Source organism: Lycium barbarum, chromosome 3, assembly GCF_019175385.1.
Source record: "Lycium barbarum isolate Lr01 chromosome 3, ASM1917538v2, whole genome shotgun sequence".
Taxonomy (NCBI): Eukaryota; Viridiplantae; Streptophyta; class Magnoliopsida; order Solanales; family Solanaceae; genus Lycium; species Lycium barbarum.
The window spans coordinates 82,706,557-82,717,384 of NC_083339.1; the positions used below are offsets into that span (position 1 = coordinate 82,706,557).

Here is a 10,828-nt window from a genome sequence, read left to right on the forward strand (position 1 = left end):
CGGGGACAGAAACCCTGATATGTGTTGTATGGCTTTAGCCAATGTACTTTTGTCCGGAGTTCGCAGGTAACTCCTGGTTATTATGCTGTTTACTATACGATAGGTGTTACGACCACCTTCATGAGCGTTATAAAATGTTTTTGACATCTAAAACGTTTTGAAAACCTTACCCTGATAAGTTGGATAAACTACTTATCTTCTGTATTTTCTGATATACGATTTTGGCATACCTGAATCTTGTGTGATGCATGATCCTGGCACGTGTGATTTATGTTTGGGAAGTAGTGATTTGGTATCCTGTATGGTTGTTTTCTGTTTCACCGAGTCCCGGGCCGGTTATGTGAATATGCGCATATGTAATATTGGCCGCTGGACCCTCGACCGCAGCGTGTCCGACATTGACAGCTGGACCCTTGACCGCGTCATGCCGGACGTGTGGCATTGACTGCTGGACCCTTGACCGCGTCTGCCGCACTTGTGATTGTGCCTGACATAGACCGCTGGACCCTTGACCGCGGTATGTCAAATGTGTGATTGTGACCGCTGGACCCTTGACCGCGGTATGTCAAATGTGTGATTCTGACTGCTGGACCCTCGACCGCGGTATGTGTGATTGTAACCGCTGGACTTTTGGTCGCGGTATGTGTGATTATAACCGCTGGACCCTTGGCCACGGTACGTGTGATAGTGACCGTTGGGTACTTGGCCGCGGTATGCGTGGTAGCGACCGCTGGACTTATGGCCGCGGAAATTGTGCGTTGATTCTTTTATATGTGTGAAACAAAAATGTTTTTCAAAAGAAAGTAAAGCATTTTGACATTCTAACTGCCGTATTTGCCTGCTGGAACCTCTTGGGTATGACTTGTGCACTAGAGGCGACCCTGTGCCTACCTAGTTATTCGTGCACACCCCAGTGCACTGTCCATTGCGCCCCTCACTAAAGGGCCGAAACCTGAGGTAAATGTATACTACCTGTGCTTGTGTAAGTTATGATTCTGCATGCATGGTTCTGCCTGTTACATTTCTGGACAGCGGATTCGGAGAATGATTCTGTTGGTGTTGCTTCTGCATGATTGAGCCGGACTTTGCTTCAGTCGGCTATAGTTCTACACCCCTAGCTTCGGTTGCGGGTATGTCAGTCGCACTCTGTGCCCCGATCCGCACGATGATCCTACCAGTTAGGCTTTGTACCTCTGTTTCATATCACGATTCAGACGGCTACACCCCGTTCTTATGATATATATCGTGGTCCTGGCCACACACTCTGTATTTCCGTTTCGGACTCGGATCCGATACTACCTGTTCTATTTCTATACTTCTGGCTCGGTTTTGCTTATATTGTTATATTTCCGCTTTACATACTCGGTACATTTCCGTACTGACCCCCTGTTCTTCGGGGGCTGCGTTTCATGCCGCGCAGGTACTCCAAGTTGAGTTGAGGACAGATGGAAGATGTTCCAGTGCAGATGGCAAGCTCCATTTGTTCCCGGAGTGCTGCCGAGTCAGATTTTGTATGTTATGCTTTTGGGATCTTACTAGAGACTTTGCAGACAGTGTCGTGGGTATTGGTTGTCGGTCTGTGTACGTAATGAATTTTGTATGATCACAAATTTGTTCGGCTTGAAAGCCACGAGAAAGAATATTTCTGAAAGAAAAGTTTTGCTATGTACTTTATTATTTGTTTTAAAGAAAAAAAAAAGAGTTGACGTGATTTTATGTGCAGCGAGAGTCTGAGGGTTCGCTCGGCCCTAAGTAAGGGTCGGGTGCCCATCACACCCCAGCGAGGTCGAGGTGTGACACCTTGAGTGGAAATACTTCTCTTGCACCAAAACCCTAGTTCACTTCCATTGGAATTTCTTCGCTTGGATGAACTTTAATGTGTTTCTTACACTTAATTTTTGTTGGTTTGATGAAGTTGATCACCAATCTCTCTTAGGTTCTTGTAGATGAAGAGTGGAGAGAGTTCTAGAGGGTTCTTGAGGTGTGGAGAGAAAATAAGAAGATGGAAAATGAAAATAATGAACTTGGGTCCCTTATTTAAAAACTTAAAATTATGTCCGTACTAAATTATTGTCACGACCCGACTAGGGGCCGTGACGGGTACCCGGGGCTTACCACCGAGCACTACTCATTCTATTACTCATCATACTCATTAAGCGTTCTTTTATCAAATTCATACTCAAATCATGGAAAAATCATTTTTCGTTTGGAAACATAATTACTTTTATATACATAAGCACTTTGGCTATCAAAATAATAATACATACACAATAGTAGCATCGTGAGACCATATTACCCACACATGCGTATCTATGAGCCTCTACTAAAGTGCTAGAGGTAGGGATGGGACAGGACCCCGTCGTGCCCAAAATATACATACATACACAAAAGAATAGTCAAAGGCACCTCCGGAACAATGGAGTGCTCTCAAGCAAGCTAATAGCTCCTACGAGTCTGGATAACCTCCCTGTCTACCTGTGGGCATGAACATAGTGTCCAAAGAAAACGAACGTCAGTACGAACATTATACTGAGTATGAGAGGCATAAGTAATAACAATACGTCAATGAGATAAACAAAGCATCAAATAAGGAGAAACCAATAACTGACTGTCAATTATAAAAGAAATAATATGTCATGACCCAACCCCATGGGCCATGACTAGTGCCGAGCTGGACACTCATATACATACCTGTTAGATATAGCCAAATTGAAACTATGAACAATATGGAAACCTGCAAAAGAACTTCGAAGGTTCATAACGTCATCATATATATATGTCCAGATAACTGTCTCCTGAGGAGTCACAACTGATCAAATCATAAAATGATATGCAAGCCGACAAGGCTGCCACTACATATCAATATCATGTGCAAGCCGACAAGGCTGCCGCTACATACGAACATATCCATAGCACATCGTATAGACACAGCTGAACAAACTTATACACAACCCACACACATGTCTACAGACCTCTAAAAGTATCGATAGCGAAATATGACGGGACAGGGCCCTGCCGTACCCCTGGGTAAACATATACGTACATCATAAGATTTGTACCAAAAGTGTAGGCTCCGGAACAACAGAGCTCTCCAAGACAGCTAAGTGGAAGTCCTATGCTGAAGATTCACCAAACCGACTATCTGTGCCTGCGGGCATGAAATGCAGCCCCCCGAAGAAAGGGGGTCAGTACGAGATATGTACTGAGTATATAAAGCATGAAATACAATAAAGAGGATCATAACTGAAATAGAGATTACCGGAAACAAGTATGACTTTTAAAATATCAATACACTTGCCTTATGAAATGAAAATCATGCATATCAATATCATATATCATATCCGGCCCATTATGGGACTCAGTGAATAAGGTCGCCACATACCATCCTCGGCGCCATAATCAAATCATCATATCATCACATCATCACACCATCACATCATCATATATATATATATATATATATATATATATATATATATATATATATACCGTATCCTGGCCCTCTAGTGAGGGACTCGGTGAACAATGCAGTGAAACTGTGCACGAGAACGTATCCTGGCCCGGGACTCATTGAAAGATGTATTGAGGCATACACGAGTAGAGTAGTGAGAAACCATATTCAAATTAAATCATATCTGAGACTCAATAAAATAATCAAAATGAACCATCATTTGAAAATTTACACTACAAGAAAAATCCTTATCAGCGACCAACCTTTAGCGGCAAGTCAAAAATCTGGTCCCAGAAAATATACCTATACGGACCAGCTTTTCTTTTCGTCCCTAATACCCTTTCAATTGAGGAAGGGACAAAATATGGTCCTAAATTTTTTAATAACTGGTCCCAAACACTCTAAATGAGTTGGACTGAACACCATACAAAATTTATTTAACTCCTGAAAAGAATGAATAATAAAGTGAGAAACTACAAAATCATTCTCTCAAAAACATAAACCCTCCATCCCTCAAAATGCCTAGCCCTAATTTCATTTGAGAAATGTAGAAGTCTATTCAGAACAATCACCGGCGGTCCTTTTGGTAGGTCTTCCCTCTATTCTCTTCATCTCCATGGTTGTAGCCTTTCGTTGTTTCTGGACCTAGCAGAAAACCCATCACCGGCAAACTTGGTTTCTATTAGCGAAATGTGAGTTTCTGACCTATCCATGTTCTCCGGTGTAAACACTTGACCGTGTGCCCTAGAACTGCCCGAGATCCTATCTTGCATACCAAAATTAATTTCCTGGAGACTGTCAATGCTTGGTAATTTTTTAAAGCTATTTTCATCATTTCCACGCCATTAAGGTCCTTCCTTTCTCTTTTAATTGGAGTATGTTAAGTGTTGTGTTTGCACTGTATGATTATTTTGTCTTCAATCTATTTTCTGATTATCAGTGAATTTGTGATAGAACATTGACGGGTTCATGTGTATTTGGTTACATCTGCAGTACAAAATATATATTTAGGGATTTAGATTCATATAATGCTATATATATATGTGCCATTTAGTGGCATGATTTGGTGAAGTCCTCTTCGTTCTATGTCCATCTTTTACTTGTTGAGAATGATTGTGTGTTCCATTCTTTTGGGTTGGTCTGAAAAATATCATTATTTTCCTACCCTATTATTATTTGGTTAATTATATATCTTCCTGCTCAATTGGATGGCTTTAATTATGATTTTTAGCTTTGTAATTCATGTTTCGATTACTGTGGTACATAATTAGTGAGTTATTCTGAGGTTTTCAGGTGATAGATTTAGGCTTTGTGTAAATGATGTGATTTGTCTAGCTACTCAATCATATGTTTTGTAGGAACCGATGTTCGTTTACTTAGTTATTTGTTAGTACTGCTACAACTTCAATAATACACTAGCTATGACCTTACTTTGTGAACAAACTGGAGAAGAACAAATTGTTCCTTCAATGTATTTAAGGTGAAAATTCAGTTAGGAAATTCTCTTACAGATGTAAATATTCCTTTACCTTTGGATTAACTTTGGAAGTCATGGTTTTTTTGGAAGTTACTTTGAGTTAAGACATTATCAAACTTAAGTGATGCTCTTCGTCAAGCCTCAAACATTTGTGTATTTATATTTTATGATGGAAAACTGATTTATTTCTTCTGTAATGTCAAAGGAAACGAACCAAGTGATAATTTTGAATTATCTGACAGTTGATTTTGTATACTAGGCTACTAGCTGAGGAATTTAGCTACAATATTATGGATGGGATATCAATTGATAGACCACTTCGATTTATAGCAACAAGCCATGAACTTTGATGCTCTGTGTGCTAAGCTCTAGCTTCTACCTCGGTGATTTTTGATTTTGTCAGGTATTTCTCTACTCTTATTTCTTTTGTCCATCTTGCATGATTAGAGGGTGCTTCTTTGATCTCTGTTACTCTTATCCTGTAGCAAGTGTTGTTTCTTTTTGTATGGGTTTGATGATTTGGAAAGTCGAATATGAGTCATTATCTATTAATTAAATTAAATGATATGTAGTACCTATCTTAGCAAGAAATTCATTGTAGTGTTGAAAAAGAGAAAATTATGTAGTGTGTACTTCAGTTCATGGCATTACCAATCTATGCTCTTTTGTGAAAATGTTGAAAAATCTTATTGGTCTATATCAATTTTCTTTAGAGTTCTCTAAACTAAATAACTTTAGTTTGGATGGTTGTTTTGCCTTGCCCCTTTCCTCTAATTATAATTTCCTATTTCAAATAAAGACCGAAAATTTAGAGAAAGAGACGAGTTCATAGTGGAGGAGAGAACTGCAACTTTATCCTCTTCTATAATCTTATGTATCCTCCCAAAATCTAGTTCATCTCACTGCCCTTCTTAAGACTCTTCCCTGCCTCTGTGTATCTTTTTATTGCCTGCTATCTTATGCATAGGACCGGGCACAAATTACTGATAACAGAATTACTGTACTGAACAACGCATTTCGGTAATTCGGTATCTGGGAGTAAAATTTTAGAATTATGATATTCGGGTTCGAATTCGATAGGAGACATTAGTCCCGTTTGGTATTCGGAATATCCTGAATACCGAATTATTTATTAAATAACATCACTTATTATCACTAGCAAAGCAAAAAGAGAAATCAGGTTTATTCTAAGAAAGCCCAAAGATAGTTAAGACCAAACAATCCAAATAGTGAACTAATATCTCCAGGGAACTGGCATCTACTGATTAAAATTTTGGGAGGTCACAGTGTTGGAGGTGCATGTGTGTCCTCTGTCTTAGAGCTTTTCCCAAAGAAAAAAGTGATCCTAAAAATATGCTTATTTATTGATGTTGATTCACTAATCTCTTCTGGTTTACTCAAGGTATAATTAATAAACCTCGTATGCTTTCTCCGATTAATCGTATATATATATATATATATGATCAAACTGTCGTTATTTCCATAATTAGATTCCCCTGCAGCGAACTTACCATTGCAGTCATTGCTCCACTCCTGTTATTAAGATGACAATTGAAAATGAGGATTACAGGTAGGAACTCCCATTGCTAGACTATGGTAGGATTATGGGGTCGCAAATTTTCTTGAATGGTAAATACCGAATACCATACGGGGATATACACATTTGTAGAGAAAAAAATTCTAGTTTCATAGCAGGTTCGTTAATACAACATACGCATTGATGATTGAAATCTTACATTTACTAGTATCTATTTGTGAAACTTTTAGAGTAGAATCAAATCTTATATGATAAAATGAAATGTCTTATTAGAAGTTTTTTTTTTTTTTTGGAGAAATCCTGTTAGATTTAGTCTACTTCATTTTCTTGATTTGACCTTTATTAAATCAGGTTGTCTAGCGCATATATTAAAGATACCGAGCCTATGACTTTTATGTTACTGAAAAGTTTCTACAATTTTGCTTTTGTTGATAAAATGATCAGATAATTTGTAACAATATATAGGCATCAAATCGATGTACCTTCAGTTCATTATGATTCTCGTATAGTGATACATGACAACTTCAAATACCCACAATGTACTAACTACAGATTTGGTAAATACTTTGAACAATCAGCTGAAACAGTTTACATAACACCAGAATCCAATGATTTGATTACTTTGTGTCATCATATTGCAGTTTTAGAATCAAACCTCAGTTCCCATGTTGGCCTGTAGTGCAAATCTTGCTTCAATGTGAGCACTCAGGGCTTCCCATTCAGGTGGACTATTCGTACACGAACAAACTCTCCATTCTCTATTGCTGCTAGTAAGGAACTTTATTGAAATTCAGTTTATAGAGGATAACACAAACTCTCCATTCTCCATTCTCTAGAGTGTGATGGTTTTTGTTTATTTGTTTGGATAAGTAGAATGTGATGGATTGTTGTTTCATTGATCTTAATTGTTTACTGTACTTGACTGAATGACAGTACAGCCTGCAAGAAAATTATCGGTTTTTAACATTATTTTGAAATGCCATTTATTTTGTAATTTTGAAACACAAAAAGTATATTTTTTACAACTCTGCCATGTGCTAGCCATCACAAAAATTTGCTCATGGCTGACTTTTTGGATATCAAACAGTTTAGTTTAATATGAAGTGACACTGATTATGGATCTCAAAATCATGTGTGGTTAAGAATTAAGCACCAACATTAAACTTCTGTTATTTAATCTTTCCGTCCCTTGAAAGATTTTGAATTCAAGTCTGTGGCATGGATTTAATGCTGCCTCTAATTCTTTAAAAGTGGAAGTAGCAGCGTAAGGTGATGGGGTATTTTCGGTCAAGTGTTCCTACAACTCACTCTAATGGTACTACCCAGCCAGATCTTTGGCCATTGAAATCCATATGGATGAGTAAAGCTCATGTAAGCATATGGAAGAGTAAAGCTCATGTAAGTAGCTTGTTTTTGTAGGATTGTATCTCATGGTGTCATAAGTATAAACAATTGTATTTATTTTGGCTTTTTGACTAAATTTTTAACATTATGACACATAGTTTTTCTATTTTCTCAGCTCATGAAATTGTTAAGGGACTGTGGTTGTGTTGTTTATACATGCATCTACTTGGTGTTGTTTCTCATTAATAATATTATCTTACTTTCCAAAAAAATTCATTATGTTCATTGCTAGACCTGGATTATTTCTCAAGCGAAAATTGATATAATGACATTATAGTGGCTATGTTTAGATAAAGTGACGCTCTGTTTAATAAAAAATTAGAAAATAGAATTGGGATTTCTTGAAGTTCCTATTGGAAGGCTTGAATGTTGTACACCTTGTTACGTCTTTGCTCCATAAAAATAGAAAAGGAGGATGATATATGCTAATGTCTCCACATTAACTCAGCAGCCTATTTGCTGTAAATAGACTTATTTAACTCCTTCCGGGAATTAGACATTTGAGTATCAATTTACAAACTCAACATTGAATTTGTTCTAAATGCATATTTGAGATGATGGGGGCAGTGATTATATACTTTAGTTTAATGCATTATAGACATGTGTTTCTGTAGGTTTTGAGGATTGGTAAGGAACACTAAATTCTCCTCTTTGAATCGAAACTCGCCTCTATTTACTTGAGTTGCTCTAGTGTTTTTACAAGTCTTGAGAATTCAAGAAGTTATTGTTCACGTGAAGTTGATCCTCCTATATTAGTAGAGATTGATATTTTTTCAGTAGATTTTTATGGTACTTAACTTTATGCCATGCATATTAAGGAGTTGATAGTCAAATAAAGTGATAACACCATTTATTTTAGTAAAAAGATTTAACACCAGACTAGTTGCTATCTCTGTATATACATTTAATTGATCATAGTTTTGGTGCTCCACTACAACAATTTATATTCTTTCTAGTTCTTTTCAAAACAATATTCAATTCCAAGATAAATGTTTACTTGTTTAGTGTTTTGCATGGATAGTATTTAACAATCCAAATGATTACACCTTAATGCCCGGATATCTCATTGGTTTCAGTTTCTTGTATTTGATTAGATAGTCATAACCCCAATAACTCTAATTCATTACTATCAATTTCTCAGCTCCTTGCGGCTAAACACTCTCAGCTCCTTGTGGCAAAACACTCTCCTTCATATTCCAGGTATATGAATTTTCTCATGAAACACTTCTTCTCCTTTGAAGATTCTTAGTTTTCTTGCGTCAGAGATGACATCAAATGTTGAATGATATTAATAATTATACAATAGTCAAGAATGAGTTAAAGAACTAAAGAAACTCTAACTTATTTAAAAAATGAGTCAATGAACTAAAGGTTAAACATGGAGTTTCTTTGATTTAAAGAGAAAAACAGCCATTCTCTACTAAATGTGAATTGGATACATACGTTTTTTAATGTTATAATATTTTCGATTTAGTAAATTTAAAAATCAGGATTATCTTGTAGCCAATCAATTTAAAAAATATTGGCGGTGTTCCGACATATTTGAGTTAAACATACATCTGTTATAATCTACTATAAGAAAGAGCTTGAGTTGAAAATAATATTTCTAACTGATTTTGTATTGTTTCCATTTAAATCCTGTTACTGCTCCAATAGTGAGTTCTTATATCTGGTGTAGTACTTTCTAGTGCGATTTATCTCAAATAATGTTCTATTCAACTTGACTTTTAAAATATGTTCTTGTTATTACCTATATCAACTTTTGACTTAGTTATTTGAAAGCTAAACTACAGGGAGCATACTTGTACAAATCCGATGCTTGTGTAACTTCTTGAGGTCTGTTGTACTGTTTCACTGCTGTAATTTTGTCTCTTGTAGTTTTCCATTGTCGATCAAGTTCAAACCAAGTATATTAGGCGCTTACTAAGAAAATAGAATTTTCTTCAGTTGTAGCTATCTTTTCGGATACTCGTTGAGATTTTGCCTCCTTCATCTCATAAGCCCACACACTCTTGTTTGAGAGCACATTATAATTGATACAAGCTTAACTGATGTGAAGTAATGTGGAGTGAGGAAATTGGCCAGTATATATGTTCATCACAAGTGCCTCTCTTGTCAAAATCTATTAGAATTTGCCTGGTGTTGATTATGTTGGAATGTTAGGTTACTGCTATCAGACTTGAATAAATAGCAAAATATCGATTTTTTTAGTTTTCCTAAACAAAAATTATTTTATGCTTTTTACAGGATTTGGAGACTACAGTTTACAAGACAATATGTGCTAGGTTTGAAGACTTCAAACAAGCCGACGATTTGTTTATCATGTTACTAGGATTATTAGATCAGAAATTATATTCGGATGTTTGTTTTCCCCCAAGGGGTGGGTATACAGCTGTGTCACTTATATATCATGGTTATACAGTGCCACTAGTCGGATGTTAATCCATTATTTGTAACTAATTAAAGACTAACAGCGGGATATTATTGCTTATTTTTGTTTATATGCATCCACAAATATGACAGGATCGAACATCTATTTATTTATGTATCACATTTTAAGGTCTATTAAAATGCGTACCTTGGAATTGAACATAGACCTTTTGGGACCGGCAACTCTCACGTACTGATACTCTTAAGGACCAGATATCTCGTCTCAAAGACATTCTAGGACTAATAAAAGTTTGCCACTCAAAGTTTTAAGGAGAAGAAGTGTGGTCCCTAAAAGTGTATTAGGGATTAGTATTTATCCCATCGTTAAAACACTTTTAGGACCAGTATTTTTATCTCATCCTTATTGATCTTTAGCGGCGGATCCTATTGCGACTGGTGGCGACCAGATTTTTCTGGTCGCTATTGACTAATAGGGACCAGATTTATGCTTTTAGGGACCATTTTTCCCGTCGTTAAAAGCCAGTTTTCTTGTAGTGTTAGACGATAGTCATATCAAGTACCTTTCGAA

General features: G+C 36.6%; 2 long non-coding RNA genes across 2 annotated transcripts; both read left to right on the forward strand.

Annotated features, from left to right (window-relative positions):
- Positions 1–4,028: 4,028 nt before the first annotated feature.
- On the forward strand, positions 4,029–8,417 carry LOC132633938 (uncharacterized). Its single transcript, XR_009579949.1, has 3 exons — positions 4,029–4,259; positions 5,188–5,331; positions 7,717–8,417. It is a non-coding gene; the product is annotated as an uncharacterized LOC132633938 (long non-coding RNA).
- A 157-nt stretch (positions 8,418–8,574) lies between these two features.
- LOC132633937 (uncharacterized) lies at positions 8,575–10,392 on the forward strand. Its single transcript, XR_009579948.1, has 2 exons — positions 8,575–9,069; positions 10,117–10,392. It is a non-coding gene; the product is annotated as an uncharacterized LOC132633937 (long non-coding RNA).
- The last annotated feature ends 436 nt before the right edge of the window (positions 10,393–10,828 follow it).